At 37.3% G+C, this 16,346-nt stretch overlaps 2 long non-coding RNA genes across 3 annotated transcripts; one reads left to right on the top strand and one right to left on the bottom strand.

Annotated features, from left to right (window-relative positions):
* Window positions 1-1,985: 1,985 nt before the first annotated feature.
* On the bottom strand, window positions 1,986-5,899 carry LOC135418724 (uncharacterized). Of its 2 annotated transcripts, XR_010432651.1 has the most exons (3): window positions 5,763-5,897; window positions 5,595-5,665; window positions 1,986-2,370 (listed from the first exon to the last, which is right to left on the bottom strand). It is a non-coding gene; the product is annotated as an uncharacterized LOC135418724 (long non-coding RNA). The 2 variants fall into 2 exon arrangements; XR_010432637.1 differs by lacking the exon at window positions 5,595-5,665 and having other exon boundaries at window positions 5,763-5,899.
* Window positions 5,900-6,020: 121 nt separating this feature from the next.
* Window positions 6,021-12,116, top strand: LOC135418689 (uncharacterized). Its single transcript, XR_010432626.1, has 3 exons — window positions 6,021-6,180; window positions 11,335-11,436; window positions 11,902-12,116. It is a non-coding gene; the product is annotated as an uncharacterized LOC135418689 (long non-coding RNA).
* Window positions 12,117-16,346: the final 4,230 nt, after the last annotated feature.

Genomic DNA, 16,346 nt, shown 5'->3' with positions numbered 1-16,346 from the left:
TAGAACTGTAATAAGAAGTAATAAAGAATCACTCCTATCCAGCATTCTACAGGATATTGAAGACTGGGGGATTAGATCTTGTTGGATTCCCTTGATGTCATTGTCTGAAAGACCCATATTGCCACTATTGGAAGAGAAGAAACTGGTGAGAGATAAAAGCCATGGTGTTGATACCCCGTAATGAAATGGCTTTAGTGATCCAGTATAGAAGAGACTTTGAGGGACACAAAAGGTGTCTTGTCCCAGAGACATGACTGGATCCGCGGCTGTCAGAGGTGGCTATGACCTAAAAGTGTGGTTCCTTTTTTTTGACATTATGACAGGTACAATTTGTTACAGTGACTTTGTCTTGTTCTTTGGGCACTCAGAAGCAGTGAAAATAAACCTTATTACATAGCTGGTTTTGTATAGGAAGGAAGCACTTTATTCTAAGTATTTTGCAGTACTGCATAATCTGTGATGAAAGCAAACATGGGTGGAAATTGTTTCACGCAGTCTAATAGTTCAGTAATTGTGTCACTGGAGTGTGGTGGTGGCGTTTTTTGTTTCTTTTTTTTTTTTTTAAGCCTACAGTTGAAACATTTATCTCTACACAAGTGTAAGGAACATATATCTTGAAATATGGTATCAGAATGTCCTGACCCAGATGAAAGCTTCTTAAGTGAGGTTTTTGCTCAATCCTGTTACTGCACATTAGCTGTGAACAGGATTATTCTTTAGTCTGCCATTCAAACTGTTCAGAGGAAAAAAAAAAGGAAAAAGAAAAAAAAAGGAGAGGGAAGACAACAGATTCTGAATTTTTTCTATCTGACAAAGGACCAACAGGATGGTGACCCAAACTTCCCATATCACTAAGAACTAGAGCTGCTTCTGATGGGTATTACAGAGCAGCCAACAGACGTACTAGAAAACAGCAAAAACATTTTGGGTACCTTTTCTACCTTTAGTGAGAATTGAAATACTCATTAGAGTGTGATTTCAGCATTATATATGAAAACATCTCCTAGAAGAACACTATCACAGAAGTCTCTTACCTCAATCCTGCCCTCTCAGGCTTGTTTGAGAGGGCTTCTTAACTCTGCTTGTGATTACCTAGGCTACTCCAGTAAGGGAGAATTCAGTGCTGTTGCATAGTAGTGGATCAATAGCTCTGTAGAGTAGAGACAGATCTCTCTTTATCCCTGAAATGTCTTTAGTGCTGGCCCTGTCAGGCTAGATTTCCCTCTGATATGTCAGTTTGCCTTGGTGGTCATTCTAAGATTTGCTTCCTGAAGGGTGAAGGCAGAGCTTAGTCATCTTTAATTTTGGTCTCTGTGTGGGGCCCAGGACCTGTAGTGAGTGAGAATTAGAGCCTCTTGAGGCAATGGCTTTTGTACTGGTGTAATAATAATTGAAGGTTCAGCACTGCTTTACATCTGAGACTCCAAGTTAGGATAAGAGATAACTTTTGAGGACACACCATATCCATTGTACCATGACTCAACTTGCTACACTGTCAGCAGTAAGGTGAAAGGCTGTGGCTTGGCCTCCTTTTTTCTTTTTTGTGGTTGTATCTCATTTTATCTCATGGAAAGACTTTCACATAGACCCAGTGTCAGGGCTCCACCCAAAGGCCGCCATTAGACCACTGAAATGACACCATTCCAGCCTGGTACAAAGCCACCCTCTCCTGCCTTGCAATAATGTCAAATGCATTTCCATTCTGGAACCAGAGTCTGTTAATTTCTACTCAGGCCTTCACAACATGGTCTTGTTTATCAGTCTCCTCTTCCCATATAACCAGGCTGAAGACCTGTGGGTATACAAGTTGTACTTTTTTGGTTCAGCAATTAAATGCAAATGATTGAGTCCCAATCCCTCTGTATATCTTTGTCATTCACTGTAGCTGTAAAGCTCTCTGAAGTTATTTCATAGCACCTGCTTTGTCTTCAAATGGACAGGAGTCCAGCACATAGCAGAAAGAAGTAAAGCTCCTAGCCATAAAATTCTGTTTATCAAGTGTATTTGACACTCATAGGATTTAACTTCTGACAGAAAGAACAGTGAATTTTCTTCAGCAGACAATGGGGTTTCCCCATCACATTTTTCTCAGTGCAGAGTTTGCTTGATTTCTCCGTTGTCTCCAGCACTGATCTCTTTCATCCTGATACGCAAGATGGAAGTATGCATCCTGATTTGTTCTGCTGAAGTAGCAGGGGAATTCAGCATCCTCATTCTGAAATATATTATGCCTGACTTCTGCTTGGGTGTGCGGAAAAGGACATTGCACAAGGGCCCTCTTCCCACCAGGATACTCCATAAGAGGCTTGGTGTAATTGCAGCTCTTGCATTTCTCTGAGAACAAAGGCTGTAACTTCTTCCACAAATATTCTGTGAAAAGATAAATTTAAGGCAGATTTCCTCAATGCACCAACTAAAGAAATCGTTTAGCTGTGGAAAGAGCCTTGAAGAGCTCTCCTGAAGATACAAGTCTCTTCCTATCATACCCCTATTCTGCATGATTTTGCCTTTGAATCTCTGAGTGAATTGAAACAATTTTTCATTATTTTATCTCAGGCCAGAATTTCATGGGCTGCATTAATGTGAAGAGTTATCTATGTAATTCTTGTTGTGGATGATGTGACACAGTTTATTTGTGAGAGAGAAGTAGTAATATGTTCATAGATAACAGAGATTTAACAAGGTTTGATAGTAAATGTGACAGATGTTAACAAGATTCAGTTATGGACAAGGTCCATTTGCTTATTTGCTGCATAAATACAAGATCAGGCAAAATTATCAGGGAGACCCTCTGACTGAGTCATGAGGTTCAGAAATGACTCCCTTGGGTTATAAATTCCTTCTCAGAGGGGAATTTGTATGCGTCTGGATCCAGACTTAGTCCCAACTTGGTCAATGGTTTATGTCTAAAGGATTATATGTGCATAATCAATCATTTGTATTAGTTAGCTAAGATTTTCAAGTTTAGCATGTTATTAATCACTGAGAATCTGTTGAAGCGAGGAATCTCTCAGCCTCAAGGAGTAATCTTGAGAGGCATTTGTACTCAGGGGGGGATCCTTCTGTTTAGCAGGAGAGCTAAACAGGTCCTGTCTGCTACTTGTGGAGTAAGAAATTGACTTATAGATATATTTGCATATTGACTACAGAAATTAGTTTCTTCCAAATCTGACTTGAGTCAATTTGATCAGCATTATGGTTAAGGGAAGTAAAGGTGTGTGTTATTAACAAGATTCAGTGACAAGGTACATTTACTTTTCTGGTGCCTAGAGGACAAGGTGGAGGGAGTTGCTGTTGCTTAGATCAGCCCTTGGCTAATTGTGTTACCTCTCTCCCCTGAATCCACTATGAGTCAGATGCAGTCATCACAACCAGACACATCCATTGCCATCACCACTAGTGGTAATGAGTTGAATAGAGTTATGGGGAATACAGGTCGGGTTGGGAGGGCAGGATGGAGAATGCCATCACAATTCTGAGTGATTCTGACAATATATGAAGTACTGAAAAAAGATCATTCAGCTTGGTGTTTCTTCAAAACTGTGATGTCCTACACAGAATGAACAATAATATCAATCTCTTTTCCCCTCATTTATTTTGCAGTATGGAAAATGCATTTGCCCTAAAAGAATACAATTTTTTTCATCTGAAAATTTAGAACTAAATCTTGACTTAAATTTTGAGAGTTTTCAGACTTTTAAGTTGAAATTCCTATCTCAAATAAAATTCTGGGACTTTATATCCTCAGTGAATCTTCTTCCTATGAAAATACTTGTTGAAAGATTTATAGACTGTTTTAGAAATGATGTTTCCAAATAACTGATTGTAGAATTCTATGTTATTCCAGTACGAATAGAATATTATCTATCATATCAGCCAAAAACCCAAACAGTTCTGCACCAAAGGAATATGAATGACTGGAATATAATACGTAATAATTTATAAGTAGTATCTACCAGGGAATTGGAATCCCCGACATCCTGGTATCTAGATTTTCTTTTATTCCTATAACCACTCTCTAATCATTCACAGGCAAAATTTCAAATCACTGCATGAGCACTTAGTGGTAATCTTTCAGCCAAATTCCCTTCCAGCAGTTTGGAAGCTTTTCATAACAGGTCAGACAAATCTTGTCCAACAGGATCAGATCTAGTAGAAAAGGTAGAAAAAACACTGTCTTTCACTTTCAGTAAGAAAGTTGTATGGTGGGGAATCAGACTGCAGAGCTGAGCTGGAAAGTTATGTAAAAGATTGAACACCAAGATCCTAACTCAATATAAGAAATGTGATTTGGGTCTGATTTTGGAAAATGCTGAGTACCTGCAGAGCTGTTGAATTTTAGCTGGACTTTTGCTCCTAGCTTTTGAAAACTACAGAAAGCCTTCTAGGTCATACAAATAGAAAGCAAGGCACCTAAGTTCAATTTGTAAGGTCATGCTTTTGGGAGTACTCACTGGCAGATCCTGGTATCCAAATCCTATTTTTATGCTAATAATCAATAAGTAAGCCTATGCTTTGCATAACCTATTGCCAGAGCATTAGGTCTATAGGTGAAAGGAGAAGGCAAAATGGAAAAACCTTATATGAGAGTTTACTTAAAGTATACTACTCTTTCTCCAGATTAAAAAAAAACAAACAACAAACCAAACCAGAAGCAAACAAGCAAAGAAACACTCCAAAAAAATAAGACAACCAAAAACTCCAGAGCTCTTTCATGGCATTTATGTCACAGGCACCATGACTCAGTATAAAGTGATGATATGTTGTCTGACAGCCTTCTTTTATTAACATGTTCTTCTGTAGTGTAAACCATCAACTAGATTTTTTTTTTTCAAAAATGTATCAAATTATTTTAGCCTTGGCTCATTATGAAATGGTGCAGCTATCATTGAGATAAAGGAAAAAGCTTTAGCAAAAATGTTTTGGGAATTTGCAAAATGATAGAAAACATGTAAGTTCTGAGGAAATATGGGAACCTGTCAGAACATACACGGTTTTCATTTTTATATTCTTGTCCTTACATTTTCTATATTTGTGCTTAAGAAACTAGGATATCACTGTTTCATAATGTTCCAGTACAAATAAGGGTGGGGGATGAAATTCAAATCTTACCTCTGAAATTCCTTGATTTTCTGCGTTTATGTTGGGCTTTTAACTTTATTATGAAGTCATTACAGTTTATCATGCTGATAGGTATATAGGGAGTGTTAACCACAGACCACTGACAGAATAAACCATGCATTCATAGTAAGTATTAGACTAAAAAATTCTATGAAAAATTGAGCACATGCATGAAGTGCGTCCTTCTTTAAACAGCAATTCCTGCTTCCTCAGCCTTCTATACCCAAAGGCACGTGTACATACTAAGCTGGATAAATTCAAACTACCTTATAACCATACTGGAAAGAGAGAACTATATAAAACAGTTACAGACAACTGGTTCCAAAGTGTTTCTCTCTCAGATTATTTTGACAGATGAAAATGATCAAAATAGGATGAAATTAGTGAAAAGCTATGTCTATACTAGAAAGTGAATCTGCAGAGCAAAACCCTTTGGCCACCCTTTAAGTGTTTGTGGGGAAGTTCCTTCATACCAGCTCTGAAAATGTATATTCTGACTTGATTTCATCCAAAAGGGTTACCGATAATCAATTCTGAAACTGTCCTGCAATGCAAACCCAAACGAGGTAAATAGAGAAGGATTGAAAGCCTGACTTCAAACGTACACCCTGGGCCACACATAATCAATGGTGTAGACTTACCCAGACTACAGGTTTTTGGATCTTTCTGATCCAAAGACCTGCATTCAAAACAGTAATCCAATGTAGTAACTTATCTTAAAAATTAAGACTCCTTAGAATGACACTGTCAGAAGTTAAAGTCGGCATGAATATGACATAGCCTTCTGGGACAGACTTACAAGACAGATGAGTTAGGTTAATACATCTGATCTGATGTCATGGTAAATGTTTGACATGGCTTTGCTGCAATGTGCTGGTACATTCCCTGGCATGATCAAAGTCTTGTCCAGTGAAAAGTGCTTTTCCAGGAAATTGCCATACTTTAAGCAAACAGTTATTGTGGTGTCTTACAAAATGAAATGGGAGAAATTGCCACACATTCAGCACAAAATTATTATGGCATCTTGCAAAATGTAGTGGAAATGAAGCTAAATAACTGGTCTGTAAAACTACTTCTGAAATATTCAGTTTTTTATAGAGACTGAAATGTTTTCTACGAAAGATGGGAACTGCCATATTGTGTAGAGCAATTTGTATGTCTCCTAAAGTATTTATAAAATAGACTTCAGAAGACTAGTTACTATTATAGTAAAAAATATTTTCCTTTTATACATATATATATAAATATATATATATATAAATGTAGTACCTTCCTATTAAGTCAGACTTATGCTTGGACCATTATGATTTATATCTTTTTTATTGCTCTAGAGTCTCAGGTGGTGTAACATGCTGTGGACATACTGAATTCATTGGAGTGCCTTCTACTGAAACATACTGTCTATCTTGCTTTTAAACCCACTTCCTACTTTGTTTGCTGCCTTGAAGAATTTAGGAATTATAGGATTATAGGTTAATTCAGACTGAGTGAAAGCTCTGGAGGTCCAGCTTCCTGCTATGTCAGTTTAATTTTTATAGCATGGTTTAAAAACAAAGGTGGAAGTGTGACACTTTTTCTGTGAAACTACCTAGCTATATCACAGTGTTTCAGAGAACTTCTAGGAATTATTTTTTTCCCTCTGCTGAAGAAAACCATGCTCTTCCAGTGTGGGATTTTAAGAAAATCAATCTACTTACTTTATCAAAGATAAGGTTGACAGGTGACTGTGTCATGATCTGAAAATATCTATGTGAAGAACACTATGGGTCTTTAATCTTAGCAGAAAAAGGTGTAACAAGATCAAGTGTCCAGAAGCTGAAATCAGATAAATTCAGATTTTTGAAAGGTAAATTTTAATCATTGATATATTTTATCATTATAGCAACTTATTAAATGATACTTTGAACAATAAATATCAAATGAAGTTTGTAGATCAAAAATTAATGTCTTTTGAAAAGTGTATACTCTAATTCAGAAGCTATGGACTGATGTACAGATTTCTGCACTAAAAATCAATGGCCTGTACTAAGAAATCAGTGTGGATAATCAAAAGAGTCTTATTTGCATCAGTGTTTTGTTTGCTCTTATTTGTGGCTTTTCTGTTTAAATTCCATGTTGTTCCTCAGCTGCAAGCTAGTTTTAGGATCCTGACAATCATTTTAGAACAATTGCAAACTCAGCTGAAATTGTGGGCATGATTAGCAAGGATAAAAGGATCACCAGAGATATAAAAGATACTTCGCTAGTTACTGTGATCTTCAGCAGAGTAGAAGAGCTCTGAACAGTCTCAATGCTGACAGCCATGTTTTCAGTGGTAGGCTGGGTAATTTCCTTGCCTTTCTACCATTGGAGCTGGCAATGTACAGCTGGATTAGCAGCTGTAGGAGAAAACAGTTATTTGACTCAACCAAGTACACGAGACTGAATTTTCACAGAGGCTGTAACAGTGCAAAACAGCTTTTTGGAGTCATATGGGCTTAGAGAGACCTGGGCTTCCTTAGCCCTCTTGCCTTTTTGCATTGCAAGTGGGAGATAGAAGGCTGCTGAGGAGAGAGTTAGGCTCATGATACATCTTGGGGCATTTTGGAAATTGTGGGAGTACTCAGAGCTCTGCACAGTCACATTTTCTGCTTTGTGAAATCAAAGCTGCCAGCGCTGGTGTGGCAATAACTTATTCAGAAATCTCCGATGAAAGAATCAAAACTTTGGTAAATTCTACGAATCTGTAAATGAGCCTGGGTCAGCTTTCATGTATCTATCCATCTCACACTGTAAAGGTGCAGGTCTTGACATGCTTAGGTTTGTAAACCAGACTATTTTCAAAGTCCATGGTGTGAAGGAGTGTGTGAGTAAGTATGCAGTCTGATGACCCGGGCCAGTGATGCCATGGTTACTAATAGTATGCAGAAAGATACCTTTGAGTCATAAGCCTTCAAGAGGTTCTGATATTGACATATACCATAGGTTTTGTCTCACCATTATTTCTTATATGGTGTGCTGCTGTCAAAGCAATGGAGCTGTAGGGGAAAATAATGGATTTTTCAGTTTTGTACCAGTCCTCATTCCTTGTCAAAACAGAAGATCCCAGCTCTGGGTTATGTGACAAAGTGAAAAAATGTAAAATTCTTATTTTAGGGTAATGGAAATAAGATTAAATTAGAGAAAGTCTATGACTGCATTCACAAGTGACATGGCCCAGTAGAATGAATCTTGAGAGTGAAACCTTTCTCATCCTTCTCATGTTTGCAGTGAAGTTCCTTTATGTCTTTGTTGGAATGCATTAATTTTGCTCTTAAAGTGCATCTTTTGGCTTAATTTCTTCCAAAAAGAATTTTTTCTGTTTGGTTTCATCAAATACTTTTTAAAACCACATATACGTATTGGAAAAAAATATTAAAAGGATGAAATTGGGAATTAGTCTGGTTCCCTCTTGTGCCTTAGCAATGTAAACTGTAAGAAAGGTAAGATGAGCCAGCAGAAGTTATTTCACTGAAATAGATAGTATTGCTGATGTATTAAATTACTGCTCCATGTGAGCCTGGATGGGAGCATCTGGCTGTGGCAGACTGTCAGGCAAGAGGTAGAGCTTTTTTTTTGTGGCAATATGTGCCAAGTGCTTGTGCTCAGTTCTGATCTGAGCAGGGGTCACTCCTGTAATTCTAGGGACTGGGTTGGAAATGGGATTAGTGCAACGATTTGGAATGCCATGTGCTGTTCATGCCACAGCAAGCCGTCAAACTAGATTTTGTGCTGTCATCAACAGCTGTCATGAATGTTTCCTTAAATCTGTGTTTGGAAGGGCTTTTATGTAGCCTTAGAGTCATGATTATGCTTAAAATTTGTCAAGCCAACACAGACTAGATTGAGTAGTAGCGGAAGGGGCGTAAGAACTAGGTTTAGCTCCATTATCGTAAAAATTATTTTTATTTTATGTCTTTGCAGAAACACTATAGTTCAGTGGTTTTAGTGTCTCTTTAATAAAACAAAATTAAAATAGAAGTTATGTCTTTGGAGGGACTAAAGGAAGGGAACAAATAAATGGTATTTTTCTCATGTGGCCTATAATGACTCGTGCCTGTCATTGCTATTCCCTGTTTATCTGACCTATTAATGGAGGGCAAAATTCCAAAGAAATGTTTAATTAACATTTGTAATTAGTATTACAAAAGACCCTGCTTTATAGAACAGGCAGCCCAGAGAGGAGGGCCAGGAAAAGACAAGCTCTTCACCCTGTAATTATTGCAGCTCTCCGTAGTGCTCTCATTCATCTCATTAACATCACAGTGGGATGGTGCCACTGCAGGCTACTGGCAGGTGTCTAACTGCCTTCCTCCTGGGGAGACTTCTACAAAAGAGGTCCTGATCTGCAAATAAGTTTGAAAGCTTGCCAGTGGAGTACCTCACTCAAGCTTCGAAGTCTCCTGCTTCCAAAATACCCTAAAGACTTTCATTTCAATAAACAGTCATGTTCTGGGGATGTGCTTGCTCTTTAACTGTGGAAGGGAGAGGAAGAGAGAGGGGAGAAATTGAGGTTTGTCTAGCAAAATATGTTACTTCATTAATATGTTCCATTAAAAAAATAAAAATAAGCTATCTAGAAAGGAATTGTGGGTGGATAAATAAAAGGAAAACCTGAGTCATCACTTGAAAAACACTGAAATGCAATCAACCCATAAAAAAGGCATCTGTCAATTTTCTGTTAGTGAATAAAGTTTTTCTTCTGGAATGCCTTTCTTCTTCAAATTAAGTTAAAACCACTATCATATCAAGTAGTCTAATTCAGAAAATGGTAGTATATATTTTATGGAAGAAAAAATGAATTTGTTTTTATTTCTTCACAAAACTTCTAAAAAATGATATTATACAGTGCTGTGACATTCAGGGTTTTCTTAAATCCCCAACTCATGTATTTACACAAGACTCTTGCCTTTAAATGAAAAGTAATTAGTGAGTTTCTAGCCATAAAAGCATAGAAGAAATACCAAGATAACATAAAGTAAGGAAAAAAAAAGCTATAAACTTTTTCTTTTATGTTAAAGATAATACATGATTTAAAGTGACCTCATAGTTTTTGAAGATACATTTTATTTTACTTTTTGGGTATGGTGTAACTGAGCTTTTTTTTGTTAAAGCTATAAGGGGTGAGGCAATAAACATTTACAATATGTGGCATGAATGGAGTCAGCAAGTACTCAATGTTTGAAATAGTCCTAAATCAGGTGCACATCCCACTGATTTTACTGGAATTGCTCTTGTAACAGAGTTTGTCAGCTTTGGTGTATTGTTTTCAATGATGATTAGAGGACCATTATAAATATGGATAAGAGCTAAATTAAACCTACCTCTACTAAAGAGCTTGTATACAAAAGGATACTGAAGGTGATGTTTTGAACAGCAGTGCAAGAGCCAGAAAACGTTCACTTGAATCTTGCTGGCTAGATTGCCTGTAGTGAATCATCAAAATCAGATGACCTGTGGTTTTTAAGAACACATTGTTCACTTTGGTGAAAGAAATCAATGCTGCATTTATTTATTGCTGATAGAGCAGATATCACTGCATTTTTAAGAGCTCTAATCATGGCCAAGTAGACTTTTGCAGAAGTCTGTTAAAATATTGAATAGAAAGGTGGTCTCTACCTAGGAAGCAGCTAGGACAGGAGGCAGTTGACAGATAGATATGGAAAACAAGGAAAGAATTAGTGAGCATAGGCTTGCAAAAAAAAATTATATATGAGTCAGTGTTATATTTTAGGAGCATTTTTAAGACATCTATGAAATAAAATACCAGGATAGTTTTGCAGATATTTACTGATACTTGTTTTCAAAGTAAAATAATGAGATGATGAAAATTCACATAATGGATTGATTGGAGTCACTTGTCAACTTTCTGGCAGTGAATAAGAGATGAGAATAACTAGCATAGTAGAGACTGTCATATTCTAATGTACATTTAAGAAGACAAAATTCAGTACTCGGGCTATTATTATGAACTTTGAAAAGCTGCTTGATGAAGTCCAAAGATTTACTATTTGGAGTCTGGATTTCCATCCCTTTAATAGAGGAGCTTGAGCTCAGGAGAGAACACTGGCAAAATAGGCATATCCATGAAATTCTGCCATAGACTGCAAATAATTAAAAGGCTTGATTTACTGCTGAGACACACACTGAGCATACAGCTCCTAAACTCACTGTTTGACCTCTGTCCTTTTACAGAGCTGCCTCCAGGGAACCGCTCTCCCAGTGTGAAAAATCTGTTACATGGATTACATAGTTGAAGTCCAATGTTTGCTTTTGAGCAAGAATAGAAAAACTGAGGTGAAGTGTCTTGCATTTGTGTGAAAGAAACTTAAGATTTGTCTAAAAGTCCTTAGAAGTCCCTCATTCTTATTGACTATAGGCCAATATACTTTAAAAGTATGGATCAAATATACTATATAATTTGTGCTAGTTCTGTGTTTTGTTTGGTTTTTTTTTGTTTTGTTTTGTTTTTGTTTTTTTTAATTAATGTGGGCAATACTTCTTGCTTGCCTGAAAGGCTATTATAAAGTTTAATTTGAATGTGGAGCTTATTTCTTATGAAAGGAGCTAAATATCATCACAGTCTCCATTTGTACTAATTCTGTTTATTTAAAGACATCACAGACTTTTCCTCAAATGACTCTTAGCCTTTTGTTCTAACTTGGCTCACAAGTTTATCTTTATCTTCTAATGGCCCCAGCAAATGCAGGAGCCCTTTCAGATGTACATATTCTTAGATTTGTTTTTCTACCTTTCTCCCAGGTATTAGATATATATGGCTTGAATTCTCCCAGGCACAGGCAAAGGATGATGAGAAGAAAAAGAGAAAAATTAAAAGAAAATGCTACGGTTCTCTACTGTAAAATCCTAGGCAAAGAAGGAAGAAACTCATATTCATGTAACTGAAGACTTTGTGGCAATGTTTTAACTTTTAACAAGGTACATTGAAAGACTTTTGAATAGAGGAGAATTTTAAAGAGGGGATACAAGATTTTTCCTGATTTTTGTCTGTATGCCAACTATACTTATTTCAGCACTCTTGATTGTGATAAGATTTGTTGTTGTTTTCTGTGCATGTGGATTAATTGCTTCTCCTAAAGTGAATCAAATGTGAGCTGTTTCTCTCATTGGTGTTTTGTTTGACTTTTTTTGGGTTCTTTGTTTGGTGGTTTAGGTTTTTGTTTGTTTATTTGTTTGTTTTTAATTTCTCATCAGTAATTTGGTTTTTTTCTTTCTCTAGGTCACCGATGGTGCAGTGAAGTGCCCAGATCACTGGACCCAGTGTTGTAACAGCAAACCTTGTAATTGATCCTGGCAGAATGGAAGGATGAGCCCAGAAGATCAGAGCAAACACACAGAGTCCCTTGGCAACACCCACGAGCTGAAAGCTGACCTGCAAACAGTGAAATGTGGTATATCTGTAACAGCTTTTCTATATCCTACATCTAGAAATGATCTAAACAAATGAGGAGAGAATAGAAGTACAGAAATGTCTAAACAGAAAAAAACCCCTAAAAAATCACAAAAAGCACTAACAATGATAGTAAAATATTAAATATAGGCTAGAACAGGCTTGCTTTTTTTGCCTTTTCAAATTACTTTCCTTTGGCTTATGTGAAAGTTCATTTTACCTTAGTATGTATAATTTTCAGACACAACAACAATATAATTAGTCTTGAACTCCAGACAAATACTTAGCTCAGTGTAAAAACTAACAACATCCCCCTTCCCTCACCCCAACCTCCCAAAATCCACAATAGCAATGAGGCACTTCATATAAGAAATCCATATCGTTCGTGCACCAGCTCCTTAACTCTGAAGTCTAGAGCTAAAATCCTTTCTTATGACCCCAATAAAAATGAATTTGGTGATCTATTGCATGTTGTAAAAGCACAATATTATATTCAGTTTCTACTGGCTGAAAGCTCCACCAGGGAAAGGCTTTTTTCTTTCTATTTTCTATCTGAGAGGAGTCCTTGAACCAAATAGAGATAGTGTATAAATAAGTATAACCCACTGACCCTCTGTCCCACACTGTGCCCTATATTTTTGAGCTTTGCTGTGCTGAAGGAAGGAATTACATTCCCAGTGGTATAAGCAGGAAAATTGCTGCCTTTTATCTTTTTTTTTCTTTTTTCTCTTTTGTCCTTCATATCGTAGCATGGCATTGGCTTTCAAAGAATTTTCCTTCATGTTACCTTTGTGTAATCTCATGCATAGTCTAATTATTGACTATCCCCAGTTGTAATTTGGCTAGCAGCTGAGCTATCTGTACTGCAGTGCAGCTGGATCTGCAGCACAGGTAGGTGTACCTGAACAAGATGTCAAGTGGTTAATACAGATTTCAGCAGGAACATCTAGTCATAAAAGCAGAAATTTTACTTCAGTCTTTGTAAGTCAGAGTGATTATTTCAGCAACCAAACTTGATATCTATACCATTGTGCTGTTGCCAAATTGCAATTTAATGCTAACTTAAGTTTATCCAACAAAATGCAAGCAGACTTCTGGCTCCCAAAGGGGGGACACTGTAAAGAAAGATGTACCCTACTTTTGTAGTATCTGGTGATGAGGGACTTCAAAGGTGAAAACTTACTTTAGTTTGGTGAGAGGTGCTCTGTGCCCAAACTCAAAGTGATCTCTTCTCACCTGCCTTAAGGACTGGCAGTTTATAACTTCCAGCCTGGGCAAGCTGTACTTTTGCTGAGCATATCTCTGGCATATTAATTTGATGTATTATATTTGCCAGTTGCAGGTTTTTATTGCCTGTATTTTTCAGACGCTTGAAAAATAGAGAGTGAAAAGCACCGAGTTGAACCTATTGCCAAATGATAGCTACTCTCAGTTTGGATCAGTGCCCCAGTTTACAGTTGTCATGATCTTCATTGGGAAGGCTGTGAAAATAGACTCACCTTATAGCACACCTGGAAGGCCAAGAAACTCTGTCTTTGTCAAGCTATAGATTAGTCAGGATAGTTAAATTATACAGCCAGGTAAATTGTAATGCTAGCTGTTGTCATAATTTATTTGGCTGACTGTGCCTGTTAAGGCAGTCCTTTAGGGACATTCCTTTGGAGCTGGCAACCTCTGTGTTCTAAAAATAATCGGTACTGAACAGAGTCAGTGACCAAGGGAAATAGCACTCTCAAGACATTAAAGTCTTGTAATTTCAGGATTTAACTTCTATGATTAGGACTAGACCATACAGTTAAAATCTACATGAGATGGATGCTTGGTTGATGATTTCTCTAGAAAGGTAAGATTTGCAAGTTGTATTTTTCTCCTCACTGCAGTCACTTACAATGCAGGGCTCTGCATTATAAAGCTGGCGATTCAACAGAAGCAATACAAAAAGTAGTTGCCAATCAGTCATTCCTTAAAGACATCCCCTGTAGCGTATGTATGTTGGCCTTTTTAGGAGGTAAATGTCATTAACCTTTCTTTTTTTAGTTTGGATTCCAAGGGATTTTTTAATTGAAATTCAGTTCACACTTGCAATGTGCTCTCCTTTTGGACTCTGGATCCTGTGCAATATGCAGACCACTCCATCTTCTTTTGCTCCTGGTTACTCACTGCTGCAGAGCCAGAACTTTCCAGCCAGCAACTACTGCAGTGATTTTCCTCCAAGGGCTCTGATGGAAAAAGCCATCAGTGAGGATGATTCTTGCTGGAAAGGAGCATTTCAAGGAGAAATGCCTGGTAATCCTCCTGAGAACAATGTCAGGCAAAACACCTTTGCCTACTGCTCCTGAAGTGGGAAATGTGTGGTTGGCTTTACACTGAGGCCAGGGTTTTAATGTAATTACAGTCCCTGTCTTTTCTACTTATTTTAATACTACAGAGAAAGCTACTATTTGACTCTTGATCTAGGTGTGCCTTCTTCCCAGCAGTGAATTTTGTTAACACTGGGCTTCTGTTTTAAATGGTGTGAAAAGGCTGGCTGGACATCTATTTAACCCACTGTCTCCTGAGTCATCACATCCAGTTCAGTTAAAGTGAAAAAAAAAGAAAAAAATATCATAGTGGCCTCAGATAAATCAGGGATTATGAGTATGGAGGATTTGATAGAAATTTGAACTGTATTTGTCTCTGTGAGCAGTTTGTAAAAAGTCTAGTGTGGAAAGGGAGAAGTATTTTGCAAAAGACAACCAAAATTGCCAGTGTGTCTACCGATTTGAAGTGACTCTCCTACTTGAAATTTTATAGAAGTCAAATTTAATAGAAATTAATTTCAGTGTATTGATAATTGGGTACTCAGTCTTTCTTCTACTGAATTTAGTCCTAAAGCTTCCATAGCCATGAGCTTGGACAAGACTGAGCTTGAGGAATAAAAATCACACTCCCAAACATACAGAAATGACATGATATATGGCACATATGAAACTGAAATGAATCTGGTGGAATCTCAGTGAGATTATTTCCAACTTTTGTGCCAGGAACTATCCTTGCTACCTAATGTTTGTAATTGTTACTTTTCATACTTCTGTTTCCTGGCAGTAGTAAGCTTCCCATAGAAAACCCTGGCATCCATGACTTCATGAGGTTGATAATTGTCATTTATCAGTCACAAGGGAAACCTTGAAGATTTTCTTGGCTCTGTCTCCTTCAGTGAGCAGGAGAACCTCTGAGAGAGGCTCTTTTTGCAGTGTTTCGCCCAAATTGCTTCTCTATGAGAGCAGTGATTGGAGTTCACTACCATAAAGAGGTTTTTTCCAATCTCTTGCTCCATCAAGGTTCACTTATGTCCTGACATTAAGTATCAGAGAGAGATATCCCAGAAAGCACAGTAACCCATGTCTGACAAATAAAATCAGGCTTTCAAGCTCTTTGGATAACTCGATAAGCCCACCCTTCTTTTACAGGGAATATCATATGATATCACAGATATTGATTCCATAAATAAGAAGCAAAGTCTCATCCTACAGATGAATTACATTAATAGCTACAGTATCTACTTCCCCCATCAAATCATGTGACCTTCCCCTGGAAAATCTTGGAAATTTGGACTGTGTAGGAGGTATGAAGAAAGTGATGATAACTTTCTTAAGATTCGCTACAATATCCTCTACCCCTAAGTTCTCTTGGTTCCTCAAATCCTGTTCCCCAAAAGAATCCTCTGTTTTGATTGTATCTATTTTTATGTCCCTTCTGCAATTTTTCTCTAGTCCCTTCTCTGCCTACTACACTTAACTACTTACATACATTGAGA

Source organism: Pseudopipra pipra, chromosome 1 (assembly GCF_036250125.1).
Source record: "Pseudopipra pipra isolate bDixPip1 chromosome 1, bDixPip1.hap1, whole genome shotgun sequence".
Taxonomy (NCBI): Eukaryota; Metazoa; Chordata; class Aves; order Passeriformes; family Pipridae; genus Pseudopipra; species Pseudopipra pipra.
This window is presented reverse-complemented; position numbering and strand designations above follow the sequence as displayed.